Here is a 12,046-nt window from a genome sequence, read left to right as displayed (position 1 = left end):
AAATTGGACCCTCACTTCACAATTTCGGCTCATCTGAATCATTATAATAGGTATCAATTCCGAAAAATCATTTCACGATGATACTTCTTATATTGTTTTCAGTTTTTCTTTTTTCAATTAAATATTGTTTTCAGTTTTAAAGGAACCAAAACGCATAAATACACATATTTATATGACAAAATTTGGTATTATGAACAACTTCAATGAATATGCCAATATGTATTTATTGCTCTTTTTTTTCGGTTACAAGGAAAACTCATGAGCATAGTACATTAAAATAAAAATCCTAAATATTTAGTAAATGGACGGAAATAGTCCCATTACGTATACCCTCTCTTGATTTTATTGCCTTGTTTTTAGTGTAAGAAACATTAGATCTGAAACTTCCACTTCCAATTGGTTTATACATCTCTAGTTTTCTCAGCTGAGAGGTCGTTATGGTTAGGCTATATAAGCTGAGGTGGCTCGCTGTGAGAGGCCACGAGGGCCCAAGGGCGAAACCGTCATTGCATGATGGCCGTGGTTGTCTGAGGGATTATTAATATATGGCGAGGATATTTTTGGGAATGGAGGGAAATTTTTGGCGCTCAACTTGAGCTGGGCGAATTGTTTTGGGAGGGATTCTCAAAGTCATCAGTTTGGGCACCCAAAGAAAGCCCAAATTCCTATGTTACCATATCTTCGATTGACAGTCGAGCGGGGTCCGAAGTCAATTGAGCGTATCTCGACTAGTTCATTTTTTCAAAAGAGTAGAAAGCATGTCATTTACGCGCGCTCGGATTAAGAGATTCTCATAATCATTCTTGTATAATATTTCAAAGAAATCTAAACGTTATCGGAGAGTATGAAATAATTACCGAGCTTGAGGCTGTATTTAACCATTTCACCCCGCTGTGACTGTAAGCATGTCTTCCTTTTTCTTCATCGCAGGCAAGCCAAAAAAAAAAAAAAGCGGGCAAATTGGGATTTCCGAAAACATAGGAGGCCAAAGCTATCAATGGCCCATATTGGGCGCACGTTCGATAGATTGAGTTCGTATCACTCAAATATAATGGGTAGCAAAGTAATCCAAGTTCAGAGATTCGGAAGCAGAAGGTATTCAATTTGATTATCGTTTTATTGGGACTTTTCATATCCTTTTTCCCTTCATTTTTCGTATTTCTATATTAGATTTATGAACTTTCTATTTATTTGAAAAATATACTAGGAAGTGTGGTCGGACCAAGCAAACGTCCGATTGATTATACTTTCAACTAATATGTTTAAAAAACCTTGTCACCGAAAAAAAAGAAAAACCTTGCGATATCACCAGACTCTCCATTTGGTATAGTTGAGAATAGCCTTTTGCAAATTGTTCAATTTAATTCATTATTATTTCGTGGATAAATAGGTAGTTTCCGAATCCTGATCCTCCTGGACTCTAGCTCCATTTTATATGTTCTCATCATTCAATATTCTCGTCTTTGTAAATCTGTTGGCAAAAAGCAGCAGATATAGTGATCTGATCTTGAGCAGCAAAGGAAGCAATATATTGAGGAACATCAAATTTTAGCAGGATGGTATACTTCTAATGCAACCGGAAAATACCAAAATTTACTTCCCTATACTCATTATTATTAGAATACGTACTATCCATAAAAATATTAGTATGTAATTTTGTTATTAGAGTCAACTTGGCATTGGAACATGATTAATTTTCAACCGATAGAGAGGATATATCCGTTATTATTTTTTATTTTTTTTAGAAATGCAGTACGTACTCCTCGAAGTGTACCACGCAACTTCGTACAATGTGAGTATTATGTGGAGGCTATCATTGTGAAGTGGTGGATATGCATTTAATTTTGGTATAAGGTGATATAAAGATGGACAATAAACGAACATGGCAACTAAAAGTTTTCCTTGAAAAATGATGGAGAAACAATAATAATCATCCCATTAACTCAATAGGATCGGTCTGCTGATTGAAGGGCACGACTCCGTTGGTAAAAATTCAAGTTGAGATCAACATGATATTATGTAAAAGAATACTCTCTATTAGGCATGTATGCACAATCCATATAAGCCGGATTACGTTTGGACATGTCTATTCTTGAACTTACATAATGTCACGTAAAACGTGAAATTAGCGGCTTATGTTTGGACACCATCGTTATAAAATAATGATTTAAATAATTATCACGTTGTTGACAATAAAAAGATATTACAAACACTTCAGGTTTGGAGAAGATAAGCAAAATCGGTGAAAGTATCACAAAACCTATTGGTAGATGCAGTGCAGCGGCTTCCGAGTACTTATTGGGCCGTTTGTTTTCCCCTGTGCCGCCACAGCGCTGCCATCGACCTCCCCAGCGATTGGCAGTAACCGAGGGCTGTCGGCCGGCCGTCGACAGCCTGATGCCAAATGCTAGACATCTGCAGACAAAGGATGGCCGACAAGGAGAGATTAGCTTTCATCCGCCGTGGCGGGATGGTGAAGTCTTGGAGGCGGCAAGACATAGAAGAACTTCCTAATGTACGGATCAACGTTCGATGCTATTATAAGCATATCTTGAATTATTTGGATCGACATGATCTTCGTAATTCTTTTGATGAATTACGAGGTGTTGATTTTCAACCTATTAATTAAGACTAATTCATGTTCAGGTGTTGATTTAGTCTCGATCACAATGCTTTCGACTAGTTTTGTACTCCTATAAGAGTCACGTCGTTGTCAGTAATTCTGCGAGAGCATATTATAGACTTATAATAAGAATTAACAAGGCATAAATTATACGAGACAAGTTTGTTAATCATGTAATGTTCCAATCTTAAGTGACTAAATTTCCCGTATCCATTTTAGACTTTCTACCATGGGTTATATAGGTTAGTCGACCACGTCGTGGAAGAAACTTTTTGGAGTTGGAATTTTACTTCACTCTACTCCAGTCTAATTAAACAAAAGTAGCTATTATATATATAATATATGGAAATTTATTATTAAAAATTAATTGTACTAATAGTTAAAAATAGATGTAAAAATTTATTATTAAATGGGACGAAAAGACAAAAAAAAAGTATGTGTATATATATGTATGTAAAAGTATATGGAAATTTAATTATTAAAAAATTGATTGTAATAATGATTGTATGTGAGAGAATTTATTATTAAATGAGAGAAAAAGATAAAAAGAATATAATGATTATATTGTTGAATTAAGAGAATAAAGGAGTGGAGTGAAATAGAGTAGAATTCAATTTCAGAATCAAACGACATCTCATATTTCCGAATTTTTATTTATTTATTTATTCTTTTCTATTTTTTAAAATTTTTATTTTACTTCGTACTATATTAAAGAAAACATGAAAAAAATGCGACTTTTTTTTAGGTCATTCACTCTTTTATTTAATTTTTTTTGCTTTAAATTATAAAGTTTTCATGGAGTTGGACTAGTCCTTTCCTCTGGAATATAACTCATACGTATATAAAAATTAGGTTAATCACCTAAGAAAAACATGACATTTATACTTTTTCCTAAATATAGCATGATTTTTATAAAATAGCATAAAAAAACACGACCTTTGCATTTTTTTTAAATATAATACGATCTTAGAAGAATAACACATAAATACATGATATTTGCACTTTTTTCTAAATATAGCATGGCCTTTAGAAAATAGCACAAAAAGATACGATCTTTTTTTAACGTGCTAAAATCGTTGCTTAACTTGAAGATCATGTCTTTTTGTATTATTTTTTAAAGGTCGTACTATATTTAGGAAAAAATGTAAATGTCGTTTCTTTTTGTGCTACACTCTAAATGTTATGCTATATTTAAAAAAAAATGTAAATATCGTGTCTTTTATGTTATTTTCTAAAGATTGTGCTATATATAGAACAAAGTGTAAAAGTTGTGCTTTTCCTATAAAAATTTCGAGTCGTTATCTCAGTTGCTTCTTTTTCTTACTCAGTTAAGTCGTTATTTCAACTATAAGATGACAGACTCCACCTCTCCGATCAGAATCTACAAGAAGCCATTGAGTCCATCTCTCTGATTCTGGCTCTCTCCTCAGGTTCGTTATTTTCCGATCATGATATTATCATGAGTCAAGAAAATCAGGAAAAGCCCGAGAATGATTCGATATCTTATTGTACCTGCTGTCGATAATAGCACGAGCAAAGAGTCCCCTCGAGTTAGCTGGAAATTTTTCTTGGTCTCGGGCTTGTTCTTTCACTGGTACACTAGCCATAGCTAACTCATAAGTGTATGCTGATAGGCATCGAATAGATTTCTTTTCCCAGGATACTGTAGATAGATCAAGGTTATACAAGTCAAATAAAACATACCTGAATGAGCCATGTCGAATGCGAAACTGCAGATCAACGCTCACAAGACGTTGATTGGTCAATCAATTGCACCAGGAACTTCCTCTCCTTTACCCTCTAGATCATGCAACCTCAGTGGGACGACAAAAACTGCTTAGGGTTGGAGAGCAGATCTAGCTCACAATAGTTATTTACTCTAACGGGCTCTCCCATTAAAAGGCCAATTGCATAAGAGAGCTCACACTGCTGCCTAACCACAACACCCAATAATTAAGGACTGTTGACCCGCTAAAAAATCACAATAAATCGGGTTATCTGCATGTCTCATAACAGACCCAAAACAGACCCAAACTCTATCCGTTATATGAAAATTGAAACCCGCAATTAATAGAAGCCCACAAATAGTGGAATCAATTCCAACATATGCTTCTGCTGCTGTTGCTGCTTCTTTCTTCTTGTTCTTGTTCTTCTTCAGTATTTATATCAGAATCTGCCTCTTTGATCACAATCTACAGAAGAAGCCATTGATTCCCTTATCTTGGGTTCTTGCTCTCTCTCCTTCTTTGGTTTCTTGTGATTTTCCGATCATGATCTCGTCATTGGATTGATTGCTGTGTTAATCATCTAGGCACTACCGAAATGATTATATATTTTAGAGTAAATTGCACCGGTGGTCCAAAATGTTTTACAAATATTTCATAATGATCCAAAAAGTTTTTTTTCGCTATATGATAGTACAAAATGTTTCAAAATTGTTTCATGATGGTACAAACCGTCAACTCGAGCTGACGCCGTTAACATTTTGCTGATGTGGCGCGTCCTATGTGTCACTTTTGTTACGTGGAACCAATCATAGTGCACCACATCATTTAAGACAAAATAAAATTTTAAAAAGTCCAAAAAAATACAAAAAAAATTAAAAAATACAAAAAAAGAGTAAAAAATTTGAAAAAAATAAAAAAATTTAAAATTTTAAAAATTTTAAAATTATTTTTAAAAATTTTAAAATATTTTTAATTTTTTAAAAAAAAAAAAAATTCAAAAAAGAGTAAAAATTTAGAAAAAAAATAAAAAAATAATTTTAAATTTTGAAAATTTTAAATTATTTTAATTTTTTTTAATTAATTTTTTAAAATTTATTTAAATAATTTTATAAAAATTTAAATTTAATATTAAAATTCTTAAAATTTAATATTAAATTATTTTAAATTTTAAATTTTAAATTTAAATTAAAAGTTTAAAATTATTTTTAAAAGTTTTTAAAATTTAAAATTATTTTTAAAAGTTTTAAAATTTTTAGAATATTTAAAATTTTTCGGCCACGTCAGCAAGGAGGTGACACGTAGTAGCCACGTTAGCATCGGCTTGACGGCGTCAAGCTCGAGTTGACAGTTTGTACCATCATGAAACAATTTTGAAACATTTTGTACCATCATGTAGCGAAAAAAACTTTTTGGACCATCATGAAATATTTATAAAATATTTTGGACAACCGGTGCAATTTACCCTATATTTTATCGTACTAGCATAATTGATCATATTCAAGCGGTCGTGTCCCTCACTATAGAAAGACACTTCACGTTGTATCACAGCGATCTCCCATGCTATTGGAAATGCTGAAGCAATGTGACATGCCAAAGGAACTCGAAGAACTGGTCGTGTGCGTAGGGCCTTCGCATTGACTGTTCGATGTTTTTTCTGCTTTCGATATGTAAAAGTTTCATGACTCTTTACAGGTTCGATGTTCCATAGAAGAGTGTCTGCAAAGGAGCATGACAAAATCCGAGACGATCAACCTCTTATGCGATTCAACCATAACGCCCAGTCTCGTAGATTTGAGTAATTATCTCGAACTTCATCATCTATTGTTGCTTGTGAGAAATCTTGAGATAATCTCGCGTAACTAAATTTATGAGTGGTATATTCTTTAGTTTGGAAAACAATGGAAGAAGAGGATCCAGAACTTTTCAAGGCGTACTACACTAGGTTGATACTGTTGAAGCTGATTACTCTGTTCAATAAGCTACTTAGGGACCGATTCCTGAACCACCTGTCTCGCTGTACGTATACTCAGTAACCTTTGGTTTTACTTAGTATTTGGTTTTCATTAGGACTTGGTTTTAATTACGACTTGTTTTCAGTACCACGGGAGATATTGATGGAGATCCTAGTCAGGGTGCTGTGATTCGATTTGAAAAAGTTGGAAGAGAAATGGATCCTGTTTCAGTATTTCAATCAACTCGGGGTTCTTCCATGGGATGTGGCAGACCCGTGGCAGGTGGCTTTCGAGAAGTCCAAGCAGTCTGCAGTCCATGTGGGAGGTAGACGAGTACATGACCTACTAGAAGTCATTGAAATCACCCGTGCAAGTAGCCTGCACCGATCAAATACAGGCCGCCGCTTTGGCAAGGAGGTTGACTGGGAGTATATTGCCAGCCAAAGCGGCCTGCACCGATCAGGTATGAGCTGCTGGAAGCGGTATTACCGGATTAAGGATCGGGAGATCCATTACTCGGAGCTAGATTTCGAGGAGTTTCTGGAGATGCCCAAACTGGTATGAAAGTTCAAAAAGTATGGAGAGCAGAAGTGGGGTGTTATCGCGAAGGAGCTTTAAAGCTGAACGGAAGGGTGGCCGAGGCGGAGCACGGCACAGGTTCGGGATGAATATAACCCTAAAAAGTGGTATGACTCTGAGGATGAATATGAATCAGAACCTGCCACCTTAGATGGAAGAAACCAGCCCATTCCGAATCTGCCGATCCAAGTCCCCCAGATACCACTCGATGAACTGAAGGAGATCACAAACAACTTTGGAGTGGATGCTCATATTGGATATCGATCCTATGAGAAAGTATAGAAAGGGATCCTTAAGAATGGCAAGGATGCAGCAATCGAGAAGCTATATATGAGTGCAAGCAATCTGATGATGCATTTTGAGTCCAGGTTGGTTGCAATTCAGACGAAGATCGGACACTCCCTGTCAGTTTTTATCGATGTTAGTAAGACACAGGTTTATATTCTTTCCTGCTGATTTGTTGGCACCACAGGTTTCGATAGCATCGTCACTGAAGCACCCGAATGTCACTGCTCTTCTGGGCTGCTGCATTAACTTGGAATCTCGTATCCTGGTCTATGAGTATGCAACTATTGGCACTCTCCATGAGCTTCTTCATGGTAAGTAGATCATACGTAATCAAGACCTCTTTTTCTAGTTAAATCTTAACCTGATCTAATATCTAAGACCGAGATTAATACATCTGAAATATGAGAGGTTGCTTCCAGTTCCTGACGTTTGTTACTGAAGCCGGTAACAGAGAAGCCGCAGACCCAATGTCTGGTCGGGTTGGGATCAGCAAGTTCGAATAGCTGCACAGGCTGCACGAGGACTCGACTACTTACATGAAATGGCAGCCGTGCAAGTCGCCCATGGAGCCATTGAGTCTTCCAACATATTGATTTTCAGCAACTTTGTAGCTAAGATTGCTGACTACGACTTGACCAGCCAAAGGGAACGTATCTCCTACAGTTATAGTACTTTCGAGTAAGCGACATCCTTGAGTCCATTTAATTCAGCTATCACCTTGGAATTCCTGTCTCAATGAATGCTCCTTTCTGGAGCAGATGTTTATTTTCCATCAAGAAAACTACCAAGAAACCTTGGGTCCCTTATTCCTTTAGATTGCAGTCTTAATGACTATCACTTGGAAAGCAACCCTCGAAACCATAATAATTGAACGATTTTTCTGTATTGAATATCAGTTTAACCAAAAGGATAGCGTTAGCGAAATCGTCAACCCGAGGATGCAGAGAGATTACCCTCCAGCGGCAGTTTAATAGGTAAGCAAGATGACATGCATCTCTTTAATCCGATTGAATACTGAACTCAGCTTATTGATCAATGATGTTTTTTTGTGTCTGGATCGCAGTTTGCTGCCATTGCCCACCTGTGCTTGAAGGGTGCTGATTTCTGCCCCAACATGACCACCGTCCGCAAATGACTCGAGCCACTCTTAAAAGAACAGATCAGGCCCAGCTCCTACCATAGTCTCATCGATGATTGAAGGCAAACAGAAAAGTGACCGAGTAACATTGGCTTTATCAGTCCAAATTCCAACAGAAAGTCCGAAAATCATCCTTGAAGGATGATACTGTAGACTGCGAACGATCGTTAGATACATGAATACACAGGATTTCAATGAGAATGTAAATACTACATGAGGATTGTCCCGACTCTGATATGGATCAAATTCAAAAGCTGTGATACTCATGAATTGGCATTGCCATGATTTTCTCAGCGTGTGTATCAATGGACAGAGGAAATGCCATACAACTGACCTGGAATTTTGGGCTCCCTCCATAATGAAGATTCGGCAACAACGACCCACCGAGCACAAGCCATGTAAATCTATATCTAAAATACTGTAGTTACAGTTACTCCTGTATATGCATCAGCTCACTATTCCCTCCTTCCGTCATCGAGAAAATCGAGATCATCATCATCATCATCGGTTACTGTCCCACCCGCTTGATTAACTTCCCAGGGTTCGAGATCATTACTCAAAGTAACCATTTCTACAGGTCTCTTCTCTTCGCTTGCATTCTCGTTTTCATCTCCATAGAATTGCTCCACTTCGTTGTAAAGGATCTCCTGATAAATCATAAAGAAAAAAAATCAGTTTGCAGTTAAGGGCTGAAGCCGACAAGGCTGGGAGGGAATCCTTAAAAGATAGAATGTTAAATTGTTAATGTATTGTTACCTCATCATCCTGCTCCAATTGTTTCTGTGTTCCATCAACCCAATCATGCAAGGCTTTTCACAAAGGAGAGTAGATTATCAGTGTCTCTACCGACCAGAAGTTCTCTGAGACACAAGTTGTAGTGAACATAGGTCAGATCATCCCATCTCTTCTGGGAGAGACTATTACGCCTTCTGCTACGAAGTTGATCATATATATAGTCCACTAGTTTTCACATCCAATAGACAAGCAAGTTTGGCCCATTATGGGAATGGCGATGCTTATTTTTATTTTATAAAGTGCAAATAGTTCCGTAATTATGGCTAGGTGATTGTTGAATCTGTCTTGGAATAAATGGAATAAAAAGGATTGATACGAGTGTGATCTGACACATTATCAAAGATCAATCCTGAAGCCTGACGGATGTTCGAGCTCGAGGCAGCTTATCCCATGTTGTTGCCAACCCCACCATGAAGCTGTTTGCGAAACATTCAACAGCACAAAGTTAAAATTATTCTGCACGAAATCTATGATACAAGATATGATGTAGCTTGAATGCTCGACCCAGTAATTTTCTGTTTAAAGCGGATCCTACGTCGGCTGGATCAAGCTTTGTCCTTGTACTAATAGCCAAATCAGTACCGAAATCAACTTTCCCAGAAACAAATTCTGAAATCTGATATAGATAGAGAATTTCATCAGCAAGGGCGAAAGAAAAGGTAAAAAGGCAACAACTCGTGGAATGAACAAAAAACATGCTTACTAAATGAGCACTTGAAGAACCATTTTAACTCAACTCGAAGGGGTTTGGCTTAGTGGTTGAGGAGCTCAAGTATTTATTCGTTTCCAGATTCGAAATCCCTTCGAGTCACCGAAACGCCTTTGGCATGATTACCCGCTCCGTAAGTCGCCGGGAGTTCACGGAGCTAGGGATTAACCTGGACACCCTGGTCCCGGCAAAAAAAAAAAGAAGAACAATTCTGACTCGAAACAACAGCAAAGCAACTTTCATTCTCCCCCAAATACACTTTACAAGTAATTATAAAAATAGATCATGTGGAAGTGAGAGACTAATTAATAATTTCAAATAATTTCATTCTCCCTCTCCTCTTTCTCTTCTCTCCTGCTTCACTCTCCTCTCACTCTCTTCTCGAGGAGGTTGATTACTTTCAAGATGTTGAGTCCATTCCGTATGATGATGAGCTTCTTCCTGAGAAGTACGAGGAACCTGACGGGAGAGAGCCTCCCGTCCGCGAGTCACTGCTAAGAATATGCAGTTTTCCATTTAGCATTTTTTTTTATGGTTGACCTTTTTTTTTTTTTTTTCCTGAGACAGGTGTCTTGAGTGCTGAAGTGTTCGCTCGGTATTGCCGCCTTCGCGGCTAACTTGCTGTATATATGTGGGACTGATGAGTATGGTACAGCGACGGAGACCAAGGCAATGCAAGAGAAGTGCACTCCGTGGCAGATATGTGACAGGTAATGTCCGTCCTCCAAGCCCTTAATTTTTTTTATGAAATTAGTAGATGCATAGTTTACGTGGTCATACTTTTTGTCTGTTATTGTAAGAAATGCGAGATAAGTGCCAGATACTGCTGAGCGTAATAGGATTTTCCGATACCACGGTTTATATCGAAAAAATAAGTGCAAGATACTTTTGTCTGTCTATAAATGAAAATTCTCTGAGCTGGAAGTATCCAACTCTGTGGGTCAAAAAATAAAAAGATCTCGTGAAATTTTGATGTTTCGATAATTTCAACTTCTATGACCCATTTTAGCTGCTTTTTTTTTTTAAAAAAAAGAAAAATTAAATGCATTAGCCAGTGCATATTATGTCCATACTCTTTACAGAGGGCCGGCATTCATCTCTCACCAAACTTTTCATTTCAGTTCAGCAATGGTATTGCATTAGCAGGACCCGAAGTTCCGCCTTTTTCATGCTTGCTGGATTAGTACTTTACGAATTGATGGGGTTGCACTGAAGTAGATTGTTGATAAATACGTCATTATGATGCTTCTTGTGCATCCGCAGATACCATGCAATCCACAGGCAAGTATATGACTGGTTCGATATAAGCTTCGACAAATTTGGACATACATCATCCCCGCAAAAAAAAGGAGAAATGACCTTCATTGGAGAACCTACCGTTGGGATTGGGGAGCTTCGATCAAAGAGAAGAAAATTTGCACGTGACAATTCATAAGAAAAGGAGTGGAAAGAAAAAAAAAAGAAGAAAGAAGAAATGATTTTCATTCGAGAAACTATCGTTTGCTACTTGTTGAAGAACTTGAGTAGTATATAACATATATTTATAGTCAATTAAAGAGAGATATTTAATAAAATGAAATATAATATTTAAAATACCATAATAATAAATATAGACTATATAATTTATATTGTATATTATTGTCATGCCCTTAATAGACTAAATTTCATTGTAAATAATCTATAGATTGGCCAATCAATATACAAAAATAGATAGGAATATATTTATACTTTGATACAATGGACTACTATATAATTTTTATACTGACATTTATATATACATATATATATATTGACTCATCGGTACATGGGAATATAACTGAATATATAGTGTAAATATATATATATATATATATATTGATACAATAGAACACAGAAACTTCTTCCCTTTATATATATTTTGTTGAGGTATATACATAAAATTATATATTCTACTATTAGATAATCAATTAATCAAATTTTAAAACAATATATATGAGAATATTTCCTTCCTTTATAAGAATATAATAATTTTGTTAATGTAAATCGATGACGTAGCAATGTGAGAGAGCTCCATTTTTTTATTTTTAATAATATGACGGCATGATAATTTAAGTCGGGATTTTGTTTTCATATACATATATATAGATTAAACAAGTAGTTTTCCATGACAACTTCCCTGGCGAAGCTCATCTTGGTCATGCCCAATTCGACCCCCACCTACAGCACACTTCAGTTGATGAATTGCTCAGTAGGTTT

This window comes from Punica granatum, chromosome 4 (genome assembly GCF_007655135.1).
Source record: "Punica granatum isolate Tunisia-2019 chromosome 4, ASM765513v2, whole genome shotgun sequence".
NCBI classification, from domain to species: domain Eukaryota; kingdom Viridiplantae; phylum Streptophyta; class Magnoliopsida; order Myrtales; family Lythraceae; genus Punica; species Punica granatum.
Note: the sequence above shows the minus strand (reverse complement) of the source record.